Below are 26,772 nucleotides of genomic sequence, written 5' to 3'. Positions count from 1 at the left end.
TTTGATCCCATCTGGGCAGGGAACTATGTGTAAAGGCAGCTTCTTTTGAGCATACAGATAGATTAAAAACTATCCATCCTTTATTTGACTGCATATGAGGACTTGTGGGAGCCCACTTAAGACTACATTCAATGTATACATTTCAATTTTCCTTTACTGTTTGGATCCAGGTCTTTCTTTCAAGGATTTCAGTGGAAGCTTTATATATTGATGAAAGAATATTTTTGCCCATGTCAGGAGACAGCTTCTCAGGAGATTAGGGATTGGGTTCTTGTATATCGAGCTTGAAAATAACTTTTGCAGCCAAGCATTTCAAATTGATTTGGCTGTTTCACTATTCCCCTGTTTTTATATACTAACATTTGCCAGCAATGAAAATAATCTCATTTATTGTTTTTGGTCTACATTGCTTTTTTCATTGACATAAAATATACTGTGTTTGTTTAAAAATTCCACCCCAAATCCCCCAAAACCAGAAGAGGATGGTCAGACTAATAAAAATACGGTTTTCCCCTTACCTGTCCTCAAAGTATCATCCAGCTGAATCTTCTCTCATCTGTGTCGAAAGTATGGAGATTATCAGGCTGGTCAGTCTGCCTATGTAGAGTATTACAGGTAGGAAAGCATTTGGGGATCCTCTGTTTACAGATCTGGACTCCTAAAAAGAAGAAAATCCAGTCAATGTGAGAGTTCTTGTCTACTCTGAATCATAGAATGGTTTTGGTTGGAAATACCTTAAAGTAGGTAGTTCCAACTACTACATGTAGTTCCAACCCCTGTGCCATGGTCAGGGACACCACCCACTAGACCAGGTTACTCAAAGCCCCATCTACCCTGGCCTTGAACATTTGGAGGGATGGGTCCTCCACAGCTTCTCTGGGCAACCTGTTCCAGTGCCTCACCACCCTCATAGTGAAAAGTTTCTTCCTGATATCTAATCTAAATCTACTTTCTTCCAGTTTGAAGCCATTGACCCTCATCCTATCACTACAGAGCCTTGTAAAAAGTCCTCCAGGTTTCTTGTAGGCCCCCTTCAGATACTGGAAAGCTGCTATAAGGTCTCCCTGGAGCCTTCTCCAGGCTGAACAAACCCAACTCTCTCAGCCTGTCTCCAAAGGACAGGTGCTCCATCCCTCTGACCATCTTTGTGGCCCTCCAACTGGACCATGTCCTTCCTGTGCTAAGGACTCCAGAGCTGGACGTGGGACTCCAGGTGGAGTCTCATAAGAATGGAGCAGAGGGGTAAAATCACTTTCCTCGACCTGCTGGTTATGCTTCTTTTGATGCAGGCTGAACTCTTCATTTTCCTCTTTTCTCATAAACAAGACTTCTGACTGTGTCTCAATTCCCCCTTAAGCATCCAAATCTCAAATACCTATCGTAGCTCCTCAGTCCTGAAGTCTGTCCCATCTTAGATTTTCAGGATCTCTCCCATCTTATAAACTCCTGCTTTTCTTCTGTTCCCACAAGAACCATCGGCCTCTCACTGCAATCTTTTTAACCTTGACTTCAGCTATTACTGAATACTGTTCATGTGCAGGCTGAGCTTTCTGTTCTTCCTTTACAGCCACCCAGTAGAGCAGACAGCAAATAAGCAACAGTAATGGCTCAGCAGAATAAACATTTTCTCTTTCCATAAGAGATAGCTCCCATCCTTTCTCCCTCCTTCACCTTCTTCGCACTGTAGTTTGGTTTCCTTTCTTTGCTTTGCTCAGCATATGATTACAGCATCTTTAACCATATGGGTCTACAATAGCATTATCTGCAGATCTTATCCAGGGTAGATATTACAGTAATATTCCTCTGATGTGGGCACTAAAACTCAGTTGCTTATGCTCCTTATTTGATTGATGCAATAGTCCCTAGTCTGTTTATCACCTTGGAAGACTAACACTCTCCAAATTGCTTCCCAGGTGTAAATCAGGGGTTTATCACAAGCTAAGTACACAGTTTGAATATATCTGGATTGCTAGGGAGGGCGCTAAGAGAGTCTCATAGAATGGATACAACCAAGCCATGCCAGTTGGTTTGGGGACCAGAGAGAAGGCCCTAGCGTTATTTCCTTTACTATTACAGATATGGTAAAAATTCTTCACCTTCCCTGTTCCAGTTCTCTTCTAAAAGTGGTCCAGTGATGTCTTTGCACTTATGTGTGCAATGCCCAAGTGCTCTGTCGATGTGTACCAATATGATTCTATTGATGTCCAGGAGTTCCACCAGTGCCACAGTTCTAAGTTAAAGGACTGTATGCACAGCTGTTCAATATGCAGTGTTTTCCGGAAGCTTAGGTTCATAAGACCATGTGAGGATCTCAATTTTCATTGATAAATTAATAGGTTGCCCGAAAAACTTGAAAATATGGCTCTTGAGGTCTTAGCCTTAGAAACACAGAATCTAGAATATTCAAATAAGAAACAAGATAACATTTATAATAAGAAAAAAAAAAAGTCTTGCAGACATAATTTAAAATTTTTTTCATTACTTTTAAAAAATTGGTAAAGTTTTGTACCAGCACAATTTACTAGATTTATCCAATGTGTTTAAACTTATCATTCAAGCACATATCCAAAGCACTGCTGACTCAACCAGCATATATGTGTGCTTGTTCTTCTGGAGTTAAGATTAGATTGTTTTCTGTTACAACTCTATAGCATACTTCAGCTGCCCAAAACAGTAATTTGAGTCCCCTGCTCAGCAGTGTTCATACTAAAACTATTTGTTCTGGTAAATAATCCCATGTTACTCACTGTTCTGGGACACAGAGTTTTGGACTAGAACATTCTTTTGTACAGCGTGTTTGAAATTTACTCAGTTGCACTTATTTTATAGTCACACACTTGTGTGACTCGGAGGATAAGCTGACCCTTTTTTTCTGTCAAGTGGCATTTTTTTTCAGTGTTAATGACTGGAATTTCTGAGCTGAGGTTTTTGGCTTCTCTTTAGAATGATTTCAGGCATGGACAGTCTGTATGACTACATTGTTATCTTAGTCCCTCCTTTTTTCCCCCATTTTTTTTCAATGATCACCCACATTAGCAGGTCCTTGGATTCCCATCTAGTGTGAAACAACTAGGTCTTTCCACAACAAGCCTTAGTGAAGTCAAAAGAAGCTTACTTCAAGCAGAATCGAGTCCATGTCTGGGGTAGATGGCCTCCAGCAGTGTTCACTCATTCTGTTAGGGTAGTCCCCCAGTAGGATACCAGCAGATCTTGTGCTTTCACTGGCACCCATGGCATCCATCAAATATCCTCACTTAAGAAGCTGTAGAAACATAATTACAATGGATTGCAAGCAATCTCCAGTATTTTTTCTAGTGATTTTTGATTTTTTGGGGTCTTGCGTGGTGAAAAGATCCATAACGAATATTGTCTCAAGAGTTTATAGAGGAGAGGGATGGGGAATATTAAATATTTATTATATCTATGGGATGACATGGGTTGTATATATATAAGGTAAAGGGGAGACAGTTCTGTTGTGAAACATGTGAAAGTAGTTTAGCAAGTTGGTACTGCCTGTTCTGACTGCAATCCTGAGCACTACAGATTTAATTTAAGACATATAAGATAGCAAATCCAGGATGCAAGTCTCTGCAGTGATGTTTCTCTGTATATGCATTCACACTACAGTGAGATGCTTCATCCATTTTTACTTGAACCTAGAGAACTGCCAGATATGCTCCTCAGCCCTCTCTATGTAGGAATAGTTATGAGGGATGAGGGAAGTGTAAACAGAGCAGCTGCAGCAGCACTCCCCCCCCCAAATCCTTTTTCCTTCAAAAGAAGTGGTAGTGTGGCATACGAGCTGCACAGCAAACAGGAATGACTGAACCTGAAATCATATGAGGTTCTGGATTCATCTGCCACTTTGAACACAGGGCAAAGACACAACAGGGAAGTAACAAAATGTGCCCACCACACAGCATACATGCACAGCCTGCTGCTGCCTTCTTTCCCTTTTTCCTGGAGTGTCACGGGCTGCTCACTAAAGCCTTAGGTAAAGGAGTAACTCCTAGTTTAAAGGACCAAGAGTGGGAGGACTATAATTTCTGGAGCATCTCTCCAAAATCCCTTTTAGAAGTCAGTCTTTGAGGCATAAAGCTAGTCTGAACATCCTTATACAAAGCTCAAAACTTTGGCACGGGGATGCAACAGGCCATGACGATTCTAGCAATATTCTCAATGGTGGTGTTCTGCTAGTTCTGCTAGTTCTGCTAGTCCTTAGCTAGTTCTGCTTTCTTACTGCCAGCCTAATGTCTGTTTTCACATTCAGTAGTTAGCTGTGGCCTTGCAAGAATGCAGAGGGTTTTTTTGTTTGAATTTTTTTTAGCTTTTTTTAGGGTTGCATCTGTTTCCTTACTGTGATGAACCAGGTCCAGCTCTGTGAACCAGGGTAGTGCACTATAAGCACTGATTGTCTTTTAATGGTGATGTGCACTAAAAAAGAAGATATATGTCTGCTCCTGCTGTAATAACTTCAAAATGTTTAAACTCAGGCTCATGTTCTCGCTGGTGTCCATAGTTCACCTGTGCTGAGTTAGGGAAGTCTGCAAAATAATTGAATGCTGGCCTTTGCAGTCTATATGAGCACAGAAGCCATGTTCCAGAGCTTGTATGACACAGAAATCCTATGAATTCTTCTTCTTTGGGTGAGATTCCCTGTGGTTGTAATGATTTGGCTAATACAGACTTTGTTGGGCTCTGCAAAATCATCTGTAACTGCCATGCCCATAGTATACTTGCCTGCTCAAAATGACTTACTGACTGCTGGCAGTCTTGGTTTGTGATAATGCATAATGTGATGACTGAAAGGAAGGACATTGTCTTTATGTGAACGGGACTGTAAAAGGTGACAACTGACCGAAAGACAGGCACCTATTGTGCCTAGTTCTGGTCCGCAGGTGCATAAAAATAAGGTGTTTTTCTTCTTGTACCCAAGCCAGCTTTCCGAGTTGGGCAGAGTGTTTTGACACATGGATATGAACCAGACCAGTGAAATAGGAATTGTGGGGTAAAGGCCTGAGGAATCCTGTGTGGGCCAGCAACATTGGTTATCCACATGTGGTCACTCTGCAAGACAGAGCATGGTTTGGAAGGGGAGAAATGTGACCCACAGCTACTATAGGGGACAGTACAATATGGAAATACCCTGTAAGAAACAGAAAAGCCGAGTGGAAATGCTGTGCATATCCAGTATTTCTTTCACAATATAATATGAAATTCATGCAGTAGTACATACAGTAAAAATTCAGGGACATAAATCCAAAATCTCCTTGTGGCAATGGACACCATTAATAGTAACAGGAATAGTTCTCAAATGTATGATGTCGATCACAATTATCGAAACCTTTACTAATATAAACAGTTATTTCTTTGTAAGTAGGCCAACTGAAATCAATGGAAATTCTTTTAGTGTAAGATACTGTTTGTTTGTAATACTGAAGCAGAAAAGGAAAGATAAATCTGCAATAAGGTTGACTTCAATATACAGCAATATGAAAAGCTTTTAATTGATGAGATTAAAGTCTTAAAAGAAGTATGCAATTGCTGAGTGGTAGATTATTGAAATTCCACAATGATTTTTCTAGTGTTTCGGTTTTGCCTATTTTTCATTCAGTTATGAATTTGTTTTTCATTTCTGGACAGAATAATTGTTTTAATTATGTGTTAGTATAATCAATTTCCTTTTGAGTCTACACCACTCAGTATGGTTGCAAAATAATCAGTCTTAACAGACAGAGAGGGAAATAGACAAATCCCAGTCTAATAAAAAAACCCAAACACAAACCACCCCAAAAATCAAACAAATGCATCAGTCAACCATCTAGTATAAGGATATTAAAAGTGTAGCTTAAACTGTGACATAACTAAAGCTCACAATCTAGGCACAGCAAGGGTTCAGTTATGTTCTTTAACATGCTTCCTGTTGTGCCTAGAGGTTTGAAGCCAGGTCTCTCATTTTGATTTTTCATGCTTTCATGGGTTTGAATACAGTTTTTTTAATGCAGTTTTTGTCTATAATGTATGTTGCATCTTTTTGTGTTTTAGTAAGGAAAGAGTACAATTAAGTGATTTGTCATGAAAATAAAGCATGAATTGCTTCAATTTAAACTTTGCCATTGTAAAAAGAGGTGAGGATCTAAAATCTGATATACAAAAGTAACGCCTTGTGATAGTTGAACTGTTTATCAAATTAATCAATAGAGAAATACGTGCTGAACAGAAATGTTTGATTTGCTTAGAAACTTTCTGTAGAACACAAGCCAAATTCTGATTTGTTCTCTTAGACTGAGTAGTGGACTTTTTCACCAAAGATGAAAGATAATGCTTATGAGATATAGCACAATTTAATACAGTCTGGATACTGAAAGTTGGTCTGTATTGACACAATCTTATCTCCATTTCTTTCCTTTGAAATTACAATACTTTCTCAGGTATTTCATTCTTGCTGTTTCTCCATGTAGCCACTGCATAAAATTCTGCTCCTATCAATGTTAAAATTAAAATTCCCAAAGACTTTGACAGGGTTGAGATTTTACTCTGGGAATTGTGAATTCTTGATATTAACCTAGTAGGATTTTTTTTTTTTTTAATTAGAATTCTTGGTACTAATCTATTTGGATTTTTTATTAAAATGAATGAAAAGGTTGAAATAAAAAATAACATTTCTCTGTTTTCTACATTAACTACATATCTGTGTGTATTTTTCCACTGTGTTAGAATACTGTTGTGCAATCAGTTTTACACAAAACTTGCCCTCCAGGTCAAAGTTGAATTCCACTTCTGACCTGACCAGGAATGAGTCAATATAGATAGATAAACACACAAATGCAGAAGACAAGATATAGCAGCTTTACAAGGAATAATACAAGTACTATACCTTCCATCACAAGTAGAATATATTCCAAAAGGATGCAAAGATATAACTTTTTCATAATATCAAAAGGTTAGAGTTTTCAAGATGACATGTTATAGTTACAGTGAGAGACAATCTTGTTTGAACATTTTTCAGTGGGATGTGTGCCCACACACACACATACATGTATACACAAAAATACCATGAAGGATATCAGTTTCCAATGCAAAAAAAGCAATTATCAATGGCATGGTTTGGGGGGAAAAAAGTTTCCATTGTTTAAATTATTTTTGCCATTATGAATCACATCATAGGGACCATTCTATAAGTAGTTATAGAAATAAAACAAAATTTCTATGAGGTACTCTATAATTGCATAAAAATTGGTTCTCTATAACTATGATGCATAAGGCTCATAGCTTTTAGTCATGTCACCTGTAAATATAAATGTAAATTGCACCAGATCCAATGTTAAATTGTCAGATAAATATGTAGGAAAATACTGAACATTGCATGCCTTTGAGATATGTATATGAGGGATAGAGATCACTACGAACTTCAAGTATCTATCAGGAGGTAAATCTCATATCTTGGCTCTGTTTCCCCTACGGGAAACAGAAAATCCTAGTCTATTTATCTCTGAGGGTGACTCTTAAGATGATGTATAAAATAGATGGGAGGAGAACTAAGACATCTAAGATGAGTAGGGGAAAATGCCTCAGTCTAACAAGGTCTCAATAATCTTCTAAGTTCTTGCTAAGCAAAGATAAGAAACAGATCATTTATGATTATTTAGACAGGAAACATAATTTTCTTATTACTATTTAGGTGAGTCTCAACTCATCCATCTTGCCTTTCTCAGCTTATTTTGCAAAATATTCTGAGATTATATACACATATGCTATATCTGACAGACTCTGATTCAAGCATTAACACAACTGTTTTCAAAGCAATCTTACACTCCTCCATAGAGAGAGATGTAGAGAAATTGTGATCGGATTAAGCACCCAGTGTTGAATCTTTTCAATTTGCATTCATAGACTCATAGAATAATAGAATGGTTGAAGTTGGAGTTGGAAGGGACCTTGAAGAACATCTAGTTCCAACCCCCTTGCCATGGGCAGGGACACCTCCCACTAGACCAGGTTGCTCAAAGCCCCATTCACTCTGGCCTTGAACACTTCCAGGGATGGCTCATCCAGGACTTCTTTGGGCAGCCTGTTCCAGTGTTTCATTTCCCAGCAACCTGGCACCATTCTGTGATCATCTGCACAAGTCAAGGACACTTGTCCTACCTGACCCTCAAGCCAGAATGGTGGGCACTCACCTGAAAGCAAAAGCTGCAGCTGCAGCTGGGGCAGTCTGCACTGACTACCCCAGCGGTGACTGATGCCTCCACCCAGACGGAGCTGCTGAAAAGAGAGGGTGCAGTGTAGACCTCACACTGCAGGAGATGCCAAGACCTTTCTCCTGGAGCATGGATAGGTTGCAGACCTACCTGCAAAAGGTGGGCCCAAGTGGAGGACTTCCTGCAGCAGGAGGCTGAGCTGCAGGAGGAAGTGAGGAGGCTGCGTAACATCAGCGAGGCTGAGAAGGAGTTAAATAGCTGGTTCCAAGTGCAGTCTGCAGTGGACCCACAGCCCATGGCTTTTCATTATTTCTAAGAATTCATGGCAGTCTCATGAAGTTCGCACTGACTGGAAAAGGAGAACCATAAGTATAGTTTTTTAAAAGGGAAAAAAGGAAGACCTGGGGAACTATAGGCTGGTCAGTCCCACCTCTGTGCCCACCAAAGTCATGGAGGAGATCTTCCTGGAAACTCTGCTAAAGCACATGGAAAATAAGGAGGTGATTGGTGACACCTAACATGGCTTCACTAAGGGCAAATCATGCCTGACAAATTTGGCGGCCTTCTATAGCAGTGTTACAGCATTGGTCGATAAAGGAAGTGCAACTGACATCATCTACCTGAACTTGTGCAAAGCATTTGACACTGTCCTGCATGACTCCTGGTCTATAAATTGGAGAGACATGGATTTGATGGATGGACCACTTGTTGGACAAGGAATGGGCTTGATGGTCGCACTCAAAGAGTTGTGGTCAACGGCTCGATGTCCAAGAAGAGACCAGTGATGAGTGGTGTTCCTCAGGGGTTTGTACTGGGACTGGCACTGTCTAACATCTGTTTTGATGACATGGACAGTGGGATCGAGTGCACCCTCAGAAAATTTGCTGACGACACCAAGCTGTGTGGAGCCGTTCACATGCTGGAGGGAAGGGATGCCATCTAGAGGGATCTTGACAGGCTTGAGAGGTGGGCCTGTGAGAATCTCATGAAGTTCAACCAGGTCAAGTGCAAGGTCCTGCACATGGCTTGGGGCAGTCTCAGGCACAAATACAGGATGGGAGGAGAATGGATTAAGAGCAGCCCTGAGAAGAAGGACTTGGGGGTGTTGGTGGATGAGAAGCTCAACATGAGCTGGCAACGTGTGCTGGCAGCCCAGAAAGCCAACCGCATCCTGGGCTGCATCAAAAGAACCGTGGCCAGCAGGTCAAGGGAGGTGATTCTTCCCCTCTGCTCTGCTCTGGTGAGGCCTCACCTGGAGTACTGTGTCCAGCTCTGGGGCCCCCAACATAAAAAGGACATGGACCTGTTGGAACGGGTCCAGAGGAGGGCCACAAAGATGATCGGAGGGCTGGAGCACCTCTCCTATGAGGACAGACTAAGAGAGTTGGGATTGTTCATCCTGGAGAAGAGAAGGCTCTGGGGAGACCTTACAGCAGCCTTCCAATGCTTAAAGGGGGCCTACAGGTAAGATGGGGAGGGACTCTATCAGGGAGTGTAGCGATAGGATGAGGGGCAATGGCTTCAAACTGAAAGAGGGCGGATTTAGATTAGATATTTGGAAGAAAGTCTTCATTATGAGGGTGGTGAGGCACTGGAACAGGTTGCCCAAAGGAGTTGTGGGTGCCCCATCCAAGGCCAGGTTGGATGGGGCTTTGAGTAAACGCGGTCTAGTGGGAGGTGTCCTTGCCCATGGCAGGGGGGTTAGAACTAGATGATCTTTAAGGTTCCTTCCAACCTAAACCATTCTGTGATTCTATGAATCAAGATGGAAGGATGATTTCCCATGCTTTCCTGAATGGTTCCAGAAAATACATTTTCTACTCTCTGTTTAGCAGAGCTGAAAGGCATTAATGATGGCAACAGTCACAGTGAGAAATGGGTCAGATGCATCCTGAGTGTAACGACATTGACTTCACTGCCTCTGATTTTCTTGTAAAGCAATTGTACTGTTCAAATAGGGGCAGCTTGGAGAGAGCCTGGAACAATGTGGATGGTACCATAACTGATAAATAATGACAACTGTACAATAACTGATGCATTTATAAAAGTTTCATAGGATCACAGACTGGTTTTATAAAATCCAGAGCACCTCAACTCAGTAACATTTGTGGGTGCCTAAGAGAAGAATTTAAACCATCAATATGAGACTATGCCACCAGATGGATTAGAGCAACTTCTTCCTTTGAAAGGGAAACAGTTAGGCTCAGGGAAATATATCAGAACCATTTGAGAATAGCTCCTGTTGGCATCTAGCACAGCTGAAATAACTTACGGATTCCAGACAGCAGCATAGAGCTAAGTTTAAATGAGCTAACTTTGCTCTTTGCAGCAGAGAAGCTGATTTTCCAAGCTAAGAGGAGCTCTGTATCACCATGGCCAGACTGCTTTCAGTACCTGACCTGATTCCTTTGAAGCAAGCTCTATTCTCATGAGGGAGATTCCTGGAAGAACTGATCTGTGGCCAAATGAGAGAATCCAGTGACATATTTGTTAACTAGAAATATATGGATCAGAAATATTTCCTTCTGTTGCCAAACACAACCTTCAATCAGAAGTCCTCAGATCAATTGGGAAAATATAAAACCCTTTGGTTTAGCTTGTGCTCTTAGACTCTGGAAAATGTCATTCATGCTTCTCTGTGTCCATACATAAAAGACTATTCAGGCCTGTGTCTGGTGCTTGATATCTGGTCTCCAGGGAAAAGTGCGGTAATACTCAGATTAGACTTCTGGCATTCCATATACCATGGAATTTAGCATGGAGTTTAATCCTTAACAGAACCATTTCCAAATCTTGCTTTGTTCACATGAAAGCCAGTCACATAGTCAATACCTTTGTTTTTCTTAAAGACAGCGAGTCAAACTGCTTGAAAATAACCTCCTCATCATCCATCCTTCCCTCCTGATTCCAGAAATAACCCAGTATTGAAGGAAACTTCTTGAAAGTAGTATCATTTCACACCAACTGAATCACCGTTATCTGACAATGTCGCATGATAATTTTTGAATAGCTTGTTACTTTAAAATACTTTGTATACATTTGTGTGAGTTTGATCTCTTCTACTTCTAAAAGGCTGTCAAAGAGACCTGACAGTGATCTACTGTAGAGAGAAGTGAATTGTTAACAGTACAATATCCTTTGCTGTCTGGCTGGGCTGAGCGCTCTGTAAGATATAAGATTTTGTGATACTTGAAGAAGAACCCTACCAGGTGCTCAATGTGGCATTTTACTCTTTGAAGAGATAGGTAGGGAAATCAGCAGCTGCCAGTTCCTTGTAATCCTGAAACATAGAAAGATGTTACTAAAACTGTACATCTCTTATAAAAGGACTGGGTTTTAGCTTTTAGAATGACTGGGGGAACTAGACCCATGTAACTGTTTATGATTAGCTGCAACACCTTAACTTCAAGCTGTGACCCTGAATCCATTAACATGGTTTTTCTTGCCATCAACTTTCTTGAAACAGTATTATAACTGGGGAGAAATGGAAGAGAAATTGAAAAAAGACAGGAAATCTCAATTTCTGCTAGGAAAAAGGGAAAAAAAAAAAAGACAAGACAAGCAACATTATAGGAATGATATGAAGTTTAGAGAGCAATGAATGAAAAGTAGTAATGACACATACACAAACCTACCAAACTACCAAACAGTTGCCCTGAGAAATTGTGTGTGCTAGAAGATTCCCTGTTCAAAACTTGTCTGTCAGACATCACTTTTATCATAGGCTACCTGTAAGCATAAAATAGAGCTTCTTTATACAAGATTAAGGTGACTATAGGTCCTGGCTTTGCAATAAGCAGTATATTCAGTGAAAAGATCTGCCTACTATTATGTAAGTAACTTTATTCTTCCTTTTGTGTTGCCCAGGATGTCAGACAAAACCACTTGCCTTCAATTAGTCTTCTAGATCATAGCAAGGTTTGTGCAAAAAATTTAAACAGCAAGATTTTTTTTTTACCCCCCCAACACAAGTTTTGTTTGATTGAAACTATCTGTGACCTTGCATTGAATTCATGGTATTGTTAGAGCCTCTGATATGTAAGAAAAGAAAAGGATGCAACAACCCAGAAAAAAAATAATCTTTCCTACCAGAATCAAAACACTTGCTCTGACAACTTCTAACTGGAAAAAATCTTTACCATTCATTTTTCTTCAATTCACTTGAATTTTATTTATTTAAAAAAAAAATATAAAATCCATAAACAAAAGGTTTCATTGTTTCACCACTCTAGTAAACTACCTCAATATTTTTCAGCTGCCTTCTTCACCCCACTAACCAAACTACTTGTATAACTTGTTACAATTCACCCACTTTACTCTAGCCCTAAATAACTACAGAAGGCTGAGTCATCACCCAGCTTTATTTGTCTCTTGATGTGAGCTCATTAGATTTGTTGTGCACTCCCCCATTATTGGGTTTTGTCGCCTCTTTTTAAATAAATTGGAGTTTTGCCATTGGCTTACATTTTAAGTGCCTTCAGCTGAGGACCTATAATCCCAGTAAACTAGGGGTTTCTGAAGTAGCAACATTGGAACTATTCCTGCATTAAAACCACTGCTGTCCCATTATCAATTTATATTTTTGCATATGGCTTCATACCTTTCTCTCCAGGAGGTGAGAACAGTCCCAGTCTCCATTGGAGCAGCTGTAGTCTACAATGGCTGTTGGTGCTTTTCTGCCTGACAAGATTAGTTCAAAATATCTGAAAGAAGTAGAGAATGGTGTCACAGCATGGCACAGTACAGTTTTTCTATAAGAGAAGGTAAAAATTGCATGCCTTAGTGTGTGGTCTGAGGGTACATGGGAGTGTCTCAGGGTGAAAAGCCTTCTGGGGCATTATAGGGTAGAGAATGCTAATTGGCATGGGCTAAACTGTAGTGGGGTATTGTACTTAAGTAGCACGGACTTGTACTTAGTAGCACAGACAACTATCCATGCTTGAGCCTGTGCCCAGGACTCGGCTTAGATACTAATGTAAATACACACCATAAGCTACATGATTCCTATTATTATGAGCTGAGGATCACTGGATCAAAGACATGTCACATGGATCAGGGCCAAATGAGCAACCTCTTTTTCGAATGAATTGTTTTTTCCAATCCTTTTTCTTCTGGAGGGAAGTTGTTTGCCATTCTCTTCTGGCCTGCCACTACTACTGTATCTCCTGGAGAAGTTTCTTTCAACCTAAAAAAAAACCAAACCAAACCAAAAAGGTAGGCAGATTTCATTTTAGAGGAAGATGAATTTAATGATTCCTGCATTTTCTACAAAATTCAACTGTAAAATCTGCGCTTCTTTCTAGTATCACAAAATATCTCATTTGTTGTATTGACCCAGAATACTAAATATTGTGGTGCATAAACCTGGCTTTCAGTGTCATGCTTTATGTCAGCCGAGCTGTTTTGGTAGAAGAGAGAGAAATGTTTCCTGACATCCTTTCCAGTCTGTACTAGCTTGTTTTCACCTCCGACATGTAAAACAGAGGTCAATTAAATGATCTGGCTGTGATGGTCTTGCAACTTGTTAAGAAAACAAAGGAGATTTTGAAGATTTCCATGTGACTCTGTGCTATCATATTGATGTGCAAAATAGGTCTAAATAATTGTTCCACAGTCTTTTAATATTAATTTTTTTAGTTTATTTATGTATTTATACATTTATTCTAATTCTTGTTAAGGTTTTCAGTTTGTTTGTTTGCTTATATGGAAATTATTTTGCTCAGATGCAGGCTTTCATTAGCAACACAGGACTTTAGCTTTCCTCTTGCAATTTTTCATCAATAAGTTCAGAAGAGACCAATGAATGGAATGATTGCTTTGCTGATTGTTGCACTGCAGCTCACGTACACTGAAGCGTGAATAATTTAAACTGTGCTGGCTTGTCAGTATTGGATTTGTATGTGGTGTGAGAAGAGCACAGAGGGAGGCGTCAGATAAATCATACAGAAAAAAAAAAAAGCTAAAAAAAAAAGCTAAAAAAAAAAAAATTCTCCCAAAAGGGTAGATCAAGGGTGAAGAGAAAAGAAGGGCTCTATTGTACATACGGCGCAAAGAGAGAGGGGAGGGTAAATTCTATCCTTCTTGTCAAGGAACTGTTTTGGATACTCAGTAACTTTAAAACAAATTGCATCAGCCTACAGCATTGTTCAGATCTTCTGGGAGGAAAGCGTTTTCTGAATTCAGTAGGAGTGAAACCATTTTGAAAGATGTCTTTCAAAAAGTCATTACTTCCTTTTCTTTTGAAATCATTACTTTATATAGTAACAGTTTAACAGGACATGGTAACAGAAAGAAAAAAAAAAAAAAGTCCAGCTCAGCATTAGGAAAACTCAAGCACACTCAAGGTTAAATATCACTAATCTGTCAGTTGTTATGATTAAAGATTCAGGAGAAAAAAAGATCTTGTTATGTGCCCATTTCTAACCTTCTTTATTTCAAATGGTCCTGTGAAATTTTCCCCTTACAGGAGAATCAAGTGGAACAACAGAATTTCTGTGTAAGCATTTTACTGTGATTGTTTATTATTTATACTCTGGGTAACCCGTAAATACGGCTGGTCCACAGAGCCAGACAGCAGTCCTCTGCTTTCCGTGATGGGCAGGTGCTCCTGTGTGAAAACATATTGACTGAAACCATCATGCACATTTTATTACCAACCTAAGTGATCAGTAGTGTACCACGGAGTCATTGCAAGGATTTCTCCGTGTACTGCAGGTAGCACAACTGAAAATAAAAACAAACAAAAAAAACCCCGGTTTTAAGTAGCCCAAGATGTTGATTTGTACATCAAGTGTTTTGACTGTTACGCTTTACCTTACTTACTCATACATTAATTTATTTCTCCTTGTTTTGTCAAAGCCTGACATGTCCTTTATTCTGTGCCTCAGACTTAAAATAGAGACAGCAATCCTGTCCTTGCCATGTTCTATCACAAGGTTTCAGTTATTTCCAGACCTCTTTATATCAGAGCATCTGATTAACCTCAATGAGGGGTCAAACCAGATTTGTGGGTTTGGCTATGGACTGAACATGATATCTTTACAGAAATAAAATACCCTGAGATGCAAAATGTCAGGTCCCTCTAGCAATCACTGATGATTAAATGCTGGTTTCCCTGGTGGAATCTACATTGCTATGCTGCTGCACAGTTAATAAAAAACTATCTGGGGACTAAAAAAAAAAAAAAAAGAAAAAAAAAAACAAGAAAAACCACATCTATTTCTTCATGTCCAATATTAAGTTCTGCTTACTTGTAATAAAAATGTGTTGTTTAAATAAGCATACATGACAAGGATGATTTTAGAAGTCTCAAGGTGTTACAAAAACTGGAAAAGACACCAGGGGAGAGCAATTAAGCAGTTTACATTTTTCAATGTAGTATCACAAAATAATGGCCCCATTAGCCCCTGTTACAAAGATACAACAAGGTCATGGGGTAATAGTTAAATGGAATTCTTTTCAGAGAAATTTTCCCTTTTATCATCTCATATCATACCAGGTATATTTGTGAAGATGGGTCATTTCTGGTTGCCTACAATTCATGCCAATTGAGTTCTCAGCATTTTTAGACATTACCTAAGACTTGCCCTTAAAATCAAAGTAGCACTGTACCATGAATACACTTTAAATGTTTTCTTTTCTTCTCTCAGTTCTGAAAAGTACACTAAAAAGGGGCTATTAATATTTATTCATAGCTATATCTATATGAAACTGAGCAGTGCCAGAGTTTTTCCCCAGTTCCGAGTCCAGCTGGCAGAATTTAAGTACATCTGTACTATGAAATTATCTTAGCCTGCATCCAGCATGTTTCTGTTAACTTCTGAACCATGACTCAATTTTTTTCAGGAAACAGCTGGCCCAAGCCAAAAAGTATACCGAGGACTTCTCTGAAAATATAGCATTACAGGCATTTAAGTTTCATTTCACTGACTTGTTTAAAACCTCACACTGCTTAACATACTGGTAACCCGTAAGTCCAGTGCATAGAGTCTCCATAAGATAGATACTTTAGGTACTGTAGAGGTAGAGACTGCTCTCATTCAGGTTCTAACAGCCACTAAAACTAGATCACAGGGTCTGTGCTACTTGTCACATATATCGATTTTATGTTAGGTTATTTGATTTAGAAATAGAGAGAAGCTTGTTAAAGACATAAAGTTTTAATTATCTTTACGATGGAATAAATCATACTTTTAGGTCATATAGGTATAGAGCTAAATACTGCTGAAATTGTCTTGGGCCACACTAGAACAGATATTTTGGAATTACTGTTGTTCTCAGATACAAAATAAGATTTTTGCTTATATCAAAGAACAACATTATAATACAAAATGGCTTTAAAAATATTTTTTTAAAAAGAGTTCCACTTCCCGAAACCTTTATGGAATGAAACCCAAAAATGACAATTTGCATGACCATTTTGGAAAAAGGCAATCTCCTCTCAATTTTAGTAGGACTAAATAGTCCACATTTCTTCACACTGTTGGTGGTCATCATCTTTCCCGCAAGCTGCTTAAGTGACCTAATTTTGAAAAATGGACATTTGAAAGAAGCAATTGTTCCTGAATTTCTGGGAAACCAGGAGGAAAAATATTGTGAAGAGTACTAAATATTTATTTCCTAACCTTTCAGATTACAAGAAATATCATGAACTGTGAATGTAGACAGAAGGGGAAAGTTAATATATAAATATGTCTACATGCTTAAATTGAAATAAAGGTGCAGGAGGCAGATGTCTTCTATCAAGTTAATGACAAGAGCAATCCAGGATATTTACCCAGTTACTTGTTCTGCTCCAATGAAACAAAGAAATTTTGAACCCATGTGCTTCAGCTGCAAAACTCTATCTTTTCATGGTGTCTCAAGAAACATAAAGTAGACAGAACATAAAAATGAATGTTACAACTTTTTAACGACTCTTACGAGTTTAACTCTCATCGTTAATATCTTAATATGCTAAGCTGTACAAATACAGTTAAAACAATTAAAAGCCTTACCTCTGTTTTGTAGTTAAACCATGAAGGTTAAAATATGTTGTTTATAAATATTACATTTATATGTTAAAAAAAAAATCTATAGTATTACTAGTTTACATTCTAGACTTACAATATTTAGTTTTTCTGTAATGCAACATTACTTTGATGTTGTCGTCACATTTCTTTTTAACCTTAACTTTTGCTTGCAAACATACCTGGACAATATTATTTACATGGGATAATTTTCTTCACAGTAGATGAGAGGTGAAGCTTGCACAAAGTGAATACAGAAGAAATTGTTTTCTTTGTTGTCCTTAGATTCAGTGCTTAGTTACAGGGTTTAGTAACATTATCAGACTGTATCTGATTTTAATGGTCTGGCTCATTTCTTCTTCAATTTGTATGCTATTAAAATCTTGCTGCATTTTTCATTAAGAAGTATGTGCATTACATTAGCATAAAGCAAAGAAAGAAAAGAAATATTAATTTATTTTTTGTGCCCAGGCAAGTCAGGGTACCAGACAGATTAGAGAATGGGATACCAGAAAAAACATATGCCTTAACTAAGACTGAAAAATTATCATTAACAACTAATTTTCCTCTGATGTTCTCTGATGCAGTGTTCCATAAATTTGGTGGATACTTTTAGCAATGTCATGCATTCAATACACATACTCAGACCCTGAGAGCATTTCCACTGATCCCACTGAGCTTTGGTTTATGATGCAGTTAAACTAGTTACAGTTTGAATTAACTTTCTGGCTCAGTGATATCGATTGGTGTGGTTTCTATACAGTGAGAATAGGAAGGGATTGAACCACTACTGTGTTAGATACTCCCCATTTCTCTTCTGAAATGTGTCATACCATGCACTTACATCAGAGGATATATGATACTTGGCCTGTTTTTTCTTGTATGGTCTTTGCCTCTGCAATGTCTATAGACTCATTGCTTCCATGAAGCTGACCATGGCAGCAGAGAGGAGAAGAAATAAGATAAAACAGTCCCATGGAATTGCTCAATTCAGAAAGAGAAAAATGTTTTTTTTGCACTAAGAATGACTAATAAGTCAAAGGCAGAATTTCCTTCACTTTTACTGCACGCATTTTACTGACCACTCCTAAGGCCATTTTGGATGCTTGTAGGCCCCTAATATATGCTTCTTTTCTCAATTTTTTAACCCTTCCAGTACTGCAAGAGCACCATCGCCTCATCTATGGTACTGACTTGCAAAGCTGATTTAAAAGGAAAGGAGGCATGTTCTACTCCAGCAGGCATTTGCACTGCAGGAGTTTCATGCAAAGTATGAAAGCCATTGGGACCAAAGCAATCCCCAATGTCCCACAAGTCAGAGGCACCAAGTTCTACCATTCTATTAGTCACGTGAGGAGGTATTGGTTAGGGATTTGTGAGTGCAGCTATTGTTCATAAGTTTGGGACATAAGTGCATATGCTTAAATCTTCAAACAACAAGTTGAAAATTTATACTGGTTTTCCTTTTTTTTTTTCTTTTTTTTTTTTTTTTAATAAATCTTTTACTTATGGCTTAAAATAAAACTCAATTTCTTCCTTTTCTGAACTTTCTGACTTGAAGGATTTTAAAATCACTATGTACTTGAAAACCATTTTAAGACTAAACAGGTGTGGAGGCAGGAGAAAAAAACTACCTGTCTCGCATGCCGTTTGAGATGTCAATAACAGTTTAATACCAGAGGTAGGATGAAAGCTGTGTGGGCTTTCTATCAACATTACTTAGGCCTCATCAGTGAACTGATCTTAACATCTATGATTCCAGAAATAGGTGAATAAGCTTACTTGAAATTTTCTTATCATACAGAAAAGTGGGTTCTCCCCACCCCTGCCAGTTTACTTGTATAATTATGTTTATTTGTCTGTCCTAAAATATCTCTACTTCTTAAATAGCCAGTTACCCACTCTATAAGTAAGATTTTAAAATAGGTACTTTTAATAAATTGTTTAAAGATTAATGTGATTTTACTATACTTATTTTTTCATATGGAAAATGTTTTTGCTCTGTTACTAATATGCTAATTTAACAATTGCCATTCAACTTTCAAAATGTTCATTTTTTGACATGCTTGACTGTAGCTTAGAGGCAATTGGGCATTCTCACTTGTAACTAAACCATACATTTTTCTTACAAGGTTCATATAATTTTAGTCAAATTAACAGCAGTTAAAAACTTCACTCTGCCAAAGACACTGTAAGTTTCTGATCACAGAGCTGAGGACTGCATCTGTAAAACACTTTTAGGCGATTGTTTAAAACTGCCAGGCTTAGGAACCACAATAATGGGTTGAGTGGCTTTAGTGTTTAAGAGTATCTGTATATAATCTGTATAAAATGCACCTAATTGATAGGTTTTTTCACCTTTACTCCTTTGGATGCCAGCAGAAAAAACCCACCCAGAAGGCTCTTGCTCAGTTACCTGAGCTGGATGAAGGTGGGAGTCGGACAATTTCTCATCTAATATTAGATGATTTTTTTTATCACTGAGGCTTTCTTTAAAAAAAAGCTACTAGCATATTAGAAAAATGTGTAACTTGAGCATTAGCAACTGCTTTAGTGTTAAAACTCTTATTGAAGATGCAGAAATGTGAATTATCAATCAAGAGAAACTGGTCTATTGTGGACTGCTGCTTTTTTACATATTGATACTTGAGGAAGTATAGTTGTGAAATATATGGAGTAAAGCTTTCATTTTCTTAATTTAGAAACTGACAAGGGCCAGTTTACTTTTTTTTTTTTAAACCAGAAATATCTGGAGGCTCAAGTTCATATTCCAATCTATTGACTATGTAATCACACTGCCAAAAAAGTGAGTGTAAAACAACAAAGAGCTTGTGTGTATGTTTAAGGCTAAGCATACATAGAAATGCTTTCCTGAACCAGAAACACCGCCCTTTAGGAGGAACGTTTATTACAACAGCACAAGGTAAACACTTACAGACTAGATAAAGAATACAGTGAGGCACTTGCAGGAAGGCTGTATGACCATTGACTAACTATTAGGAAACACAGAGTGTTGTCTAAAGCAGAGGAAAATAAATAATCCTACATAATATCTTAAATGTATTACTTAAATATGATTATGATCACTGCTTATATGTGATCAGGGGTTTATCACTGCTCACATTTGATTCTAAACACTCACATTTAGAATCAAAAAGAAGTATTAATGGAGTTGAATAAAACATGAAAAAAATTACTTGTTTTCACAGAATCACAGAATCACAGAATCACCTAGGTTGGAAGGGACCTTTTAAGATCATCTAGTCCAACCAATGGGAAAAACAAACAAACAAACAAACAAACAAACAAACAAAAAAAAACCAACAAAAAACACACAACACCCACAAACAAACCACACACACCACCACACCACCCAACACTAATTCATATTCCCAAGCACCTAGTTTACTAGTTTTTACCTTCATGCAATCTAACACTTTTCATTTATACATTTCTGTGATAGCCATATGCCATATTTACCTTGTGGAATCTGACTGAGCACAAGGTACTGACACTTTCTGATTAATCTTCACCTTCAAAGGTATGAGTCAGAGTGGCCACACAAGGACACTCCAATTTTATAGCAGTAAAACAACAACTTGAAAACTGCATTTTTGTTTACATTTGTCGCCATTTCATTTTGCGCTAAATACTAATTCTAGTCCTGTGCTGAGATATCTGACATCAGCATTATTTATTCCATGCTGAGCGAACACACATCAGGGTTGTAATTATAGAGTTGTAAAAAATGTTATAGATAACCCCTATTAATTTAATACAAAATTCTTTTGCATTTCTCTAGGCACCTCACTGGGTTCCTGAAATATCAAAGTGCAGTATCAAAACTCCGTTACTGCTGATTTTTAAAGACCTTGAAAAAGAACAACTTCAGCTTATTGAGACATTAAGAAACAAGCATACGGAGCTGAAAGGGACACTATGAGGTGAGTGAGGCAATCTCTGTGCTCTGACATAGGTATGCTAAAAAACGCCTCTTAGCTGTTTGCCTGCCATCTTACTGTGCACCTCAGTGAAAAGCTTCCACATCTTCCCTACTCTATCTTTTCTAGTTCCTGCAGATCTTTGGATGATTTTTTTTTTTTTTTTTTTTTTTAACTTATAACTAAGCTATTCATTATTTTCTTGCTATAAGGTTAATGACTGCTTCATAGTTTACTTCCAGGGGATGTGGAAAAAAATCATTATTATCTTACTTTATCAATAGAAGGAAGAGTCAGGAAGAGTTCAATATATACATTTATGAAGATATTGACACATATAGCCCCAGTTGACTTTAATTCCCTGACATTATACCTGAATTTAGCTATCAAATGAAATATGCTGAGGAGTCTGCATCATTCCACAGTCCTTTTATTGTGTCCACAGTTAGCAACCCACGTAAAGATTAGCTGTTTAGGCAGGAACATCAGCAAGTAAACACTTCAGTTTAAAATATGAAAAAGAAAATATCTTTTAAAATTATAAATATTTTTATAGTTAATTTCATTGTTGGAATGCTGTAGATACCAAAAGTGTAATGGAATTTTAAAAAGTGATTAAGCCAATTTATGGTGCTAAAGTTCTCAAGGGTTATTAAATTTAATAAGAGGAAGAAAAATATTATTGTCTACCTAAACTGCAATTTGTCAGAAATTGGGTACTTTGGGTGTATCACTCTGTACTTGCCCTATTCTTCTGATCTTGGCCACTGTCAAAAACATAGTCCTGGCTCTGTACACTTGTCTGATCAAGGATATGTGTTCTAATCTCCTTATGTACATTCTTATCCATAAAAGCAATATGTTTAAATATGGTTTCTGTACTGCATTAGATGACATTTCTTTCCAAAAGCTATGATTTTTGTTCTAAAAATAACTCAACTAATGAGATACTCATTTGTTTAAAGAGTTTGAGTACTTTATATAAATGCGAATTAAATATATACATATATATATCTATATGAAGGATATATATTGATATCAATATTGATAGATATATGAAACACTCCTTACAAACAAATTTTGTAATCAAATGAGTTAGAGTAGTTATAAAATATTCTCACTGAGTCATAAAAATAAGTAATACTATCTATCCAAAATTATTTATCGACAACATATTCAATGACTCTGTTTTGATTTTCTACAGTGAATAGCTTTGGATCAAATAGTAATTTTATTCAGCTTGCATTTTAGCTATCAGACAAAAAAAACCAAGAAAAAATCCTTCTTAAACATTGTAGGCATAAATTACATACGCCTTTTGTATATGTGTGAACTTACGAAAGGTATAAATATCTGGGTAGATCTTCCAGTCTTTTCCTGGATGCCAAAGAAAAGTCTGGATATTCCTATGCACACTAGATTTGAGACTAATATTTCTCCTCATGATATTTCAGCTATAAGTGTATGGATATTCTCACTAAAAAACAATACAAAATTAATGTAACAGTTTGACCCAAAGGCAATTTAGTGAGAACTTCTGTAGAAGTAAGTGCCAGCTATAAATTATTTCAAAGGCAATTTATACAAATGACAGCAGAATACACATATGTAGATTATCCAGCTGGTAGTCTTTACTGAAAAATAAGAAGTTAAAGTACATTCCTTAATCCAGAATTCTTAATTCAAATATTTTAAAAATAGTTTCTATACCAGGTTATAAATTTAAGATAGCCACAGAAAATTGTGGCAATTGTTTTTCTGATAATTAGAGAATTCAATTTTTTTATTTGAAAATTAAATGGAGTTTCCATTTTTGTTTGTCTAGCTTTCTAATATTCTCCTAGAGCTATGTCTTTTTGTAAGTCTTGAAGGTCTGAAATCTGGATTAATTTTGGATCATATGCCATAACAGAACATGGTCTTTCAGGGCTTTTATTTCCCTGAATCACAGTTTTCAAAGCTTGTCCAGAGTCCTGGATTAACTACCTGCACGTTATCTGAATAGGAACACTTCCATTGTCTCAGTATGTGCCTTCTTATCTATTTTAGCTCATCATAGAGATGGTGTTGACTTTGAGCTTATTGAGAACAAAACCAATTGTACAAGTCTTTAGAGATCTAAGTTTATTTTTTAGTTAGGATTAACTGAAATTACTTACACAGCCTGGAAGAGACAACAGAAATTGCCAGCTAAACACAAGCCTGTAAAAATCAATAGTCCCTTAAAATAGATTCTCCACAATCATAATCCTTAAAATGGTATTTAAAATAAACCTTTTTTTTCTTTTTTTTTTTTTTTTTTCAGGTTGACTTGTTTCATTTTTTTAAATCATACCTTGGAAAAAAAATCATACCTTACCTCCAGTAAGAAGTGTTTCCATTGTCTCCATCCTTCAATCTAAATGGCAGTGTTAGAAGGAAATGATCTTAGAGGTTTTGTTTGAAGAACTTCAGTAGAGGTGGACATCTGGGCTTTCTCTAAGAACGAGGAAGAATAAGAATCTGAAGTGCATCACCATGCAATTCCTCCCATACTGACAAAAACAAAAGATGTTTAGTTCAACCTCAGCTGTGCATGTGTCTGAAGTGAGCTATATAGAACACACATCGTGTTTTACCTTCCAGCCTGGGGAGAGCAGATGCTTCTTCCTAGTTGGACAGACCACGGGCATATTACTAAGGCTTCTCATTAGGTAATTCTTTTTTAAAATACTTTTATTTAGAAATTGTTTCAATCATTTTTAATAAGTATTTATTCAGTTATTTTAAATATCTTATATTTCCACAACCACTTTTGTGCTAGCTATTTTAAACTCAAACATAAATAAAGAAGACATTAGATTTACAAAAACTGTATACATATATATATATAATTTGAGTGGGAAGTGAACTTTAAAGGTCATCTAGTCCAAACCCCCTTAATAAGCAGGAATGTCTTCAACTAGATCAGGTTGCTCAGAGCCCCATCCAAACTGACCTTGAATGTTTCCAGGAATGGGGCATCTACCACCACTCTGGGCGACCTGGGCTACTGTTTCACCATACTCATGGTAAAAAATTTCTTCCTTATATCTACTCTCAGTCTACCCTTTTTAAGTTTAAAGCCATTACCCCTTGTACTATTGCAACAGGCCCTGTTAAAACATCTGTCTATCCCCATTTTTCCTGTAGGCCCCCTTTAAGTACTGGAAGGTCACAATAAGGTCCCCCCAGAGCCTTCTCTTCTCCAGGCTGAACAACCCCAGCTCTTTCAGCCTGTCCTCATAGCAGAGGTGCTCCAACCCTCTGATCATTTTTGTGGCCCTTCTCTGAATCTGCTCCAACAGGTCCATGTCTTTCCTGTGCTGAGGGCTCCAGAACTGGATGCAGGACTCCAGGTGGGGTCTTACGAGAGCAGAGTAGAGGGAGAGAATCAGCTCTTTGACCTGTTGGTCACACTTCTTTTGATGCAGCCCAGGATAAGGTTGGCTTTCCGGGCTGTGAGTGCACATTGTCGGCTCATGTCCAACTTTTCATCCACCAGTACCTCCAAGTCCTTCTCAGTAAATATTAGGCAGTCATTGTAGGTGATGTGTTGTTTGCAATACTTTCATTGAATTGTGTATACACTTCCATATGTTAGACTTTACAGATGCCCCAAGTCATATGAGCAGAGATGTATATATATCTATATATATACGAATAAAAAGATAAATTCTGAGTGGACAATATTACAGTGAAGGCAGAAAAGTTAAGCAATCTGCTAAGAATATACAAGAGAGGAAGAATGTGTGCGAATTATAAAGAGAGTTAATCAAAGAATTGAAACATGACAGTGAATCATATCCAGTAGAGTACAGAAAAAGAAAAAGAGATCCCAGAAGACCATCAAGGCAGCAATCAAATCATGTGGTAACAGATGTAGGAAGAAAACTAGAGCATTAGGAAAACCATAGGAAACCATATGACTTAATGCATTGTTGACATTGAGCTGCTAAAACCAGTGAATACTAGAGTTGAAAATATATTTAAATGAATTATCAGCACTGATGAAAGCAACCACAGACCATGTCATTCCATGGTTAAATTAATGTGGTAAAAAAAAATAATACAAGTGGGACACCAAATCTGAAACACTGGAATTAATATGTGAAGTGAGAAGGAAGGTGGTAAACAAAATAGCATAAGAAAAGTAGTGGCACTTTCTAGTGACTGTTAGGAATAAAATTACATATAGTGTTTTCTGCTTATGAACTAGCCATGCAAAAATAGAAACTTGTTTGTTCAGAACAAAACTTTAATTTCACTAGTTGTTTTCAGCCTTGTTTCGCCTGCAAAGGTTTCTTTGCAAGTTCCATACAGTCTTAACCAAACACATATGTTATCATAAAGTACGGCATCAATTACATTTAATGTTAATTTTTAAGAAAGATAAGTTGCATTCCTTATTCCTACTGTAAAGTAATCATATTCTCCTGCTTCTCAGGAAACTCAGGCAACTAAACCCAGGAATTAATCAAGGAAAGGACTATAATATGGATATAATAAGAAACTATACATGTGTTGAGTATCATTAGCAAACTAAACTTATCTTACCAGCTGCTTTGCAGGGTCACGGTCCAGATTCTAGTATTGACTGCATCCAAAGTTTCTATTAAAATACTCAAATTTCTCTACGTACTTCCAAAGTACTTCCAAAGTACGATTTAGTTTCTTAGTTGACATATAACTTTTAATAATTGCAGTCAATAAAGTCCTGTAAGCCTTTCTGTTCCTTTGTGCTGGAAAATTTATAGACAAGTTGAAATTATATTGTATAGGCACCTGAAAGATAGTTTATTTATAGAGAATACCACAATTATAGAGAAAGTGTTAGGACTCAGTACTGTCCAACATCCTTCTGAAGGATGTATCAGAAATTACTGAGCACTGATGCAAGCAAGTGCTGGCAGATTTCATATCTGGTAGGGTGACAAAGCACCATGTAGGTTAGCCCTTAACCTGCAGCTGTATTATTTTGAGCAGTGATGTCAGCAGATCACACAAGTTAAACAACTTCGCAGTTGCCTGGGAGTTGCCTCATGAACGAGAGCTGCTTGTGACTTCTTTTTTTTCTAAAATTTTTTCAGACTATTTTCTCAGTATCTCTGGGCATTATTTGCTTGCCTCACTTCTTTCAAGTGCAATGCTGATTTTGGTATCTGCTATATTCTAAATCACTTCATTCAGCCTCACAGTAATACTGCAAGCAAAAGGACAGAGCTTGTAGGGATAATTTTGCTTTTCTTGTTATTAAAATTATTTTTGGACAGGCATGTAATGGTGCCAGAAATCAAGTTTTGAACTCTTAAGTATCTTCAACAAACTGGAAAAAGGGAAAAAAAAAAAGTATGTAGATATGTAGATTGTGTTTACAAATGTTTTTTTATATTTTTCAGGGACAAGAATAACCATTTTCAGGACAAACAAAAACCACGAGAGTGGATTTAGATGGATCTTATGTACAAACTTAGTGGGTGGATGCCAAGGAGAAAGATTACCTAATTTTGTAGCTCTTTGTATAGGAAAAGCAGAAAAGAATCATGGACACTTGTGGCTAGCAGATAAGACTTGACTTTCCGATATGCTGCCCCAACAAAATTT

Source organism: Numenius arquata, chromosome 9, assembly GCF_964106895.1.
Source record: "Numenius arquata chromosome 9, bNumArq3.hap1.1, whole genome shotgun sequence".
Taxonomy (NCBI): Eukaryota; Metazoa; Chordata; class Aves; order Charadriiformes; family Scolopacidae; genus Numenius; species Numenius arquata.
The sequence above is the reverse complement of the archived record's forward strand: the minus strand, read 5'-3'. Positions refer to the sequence as shown.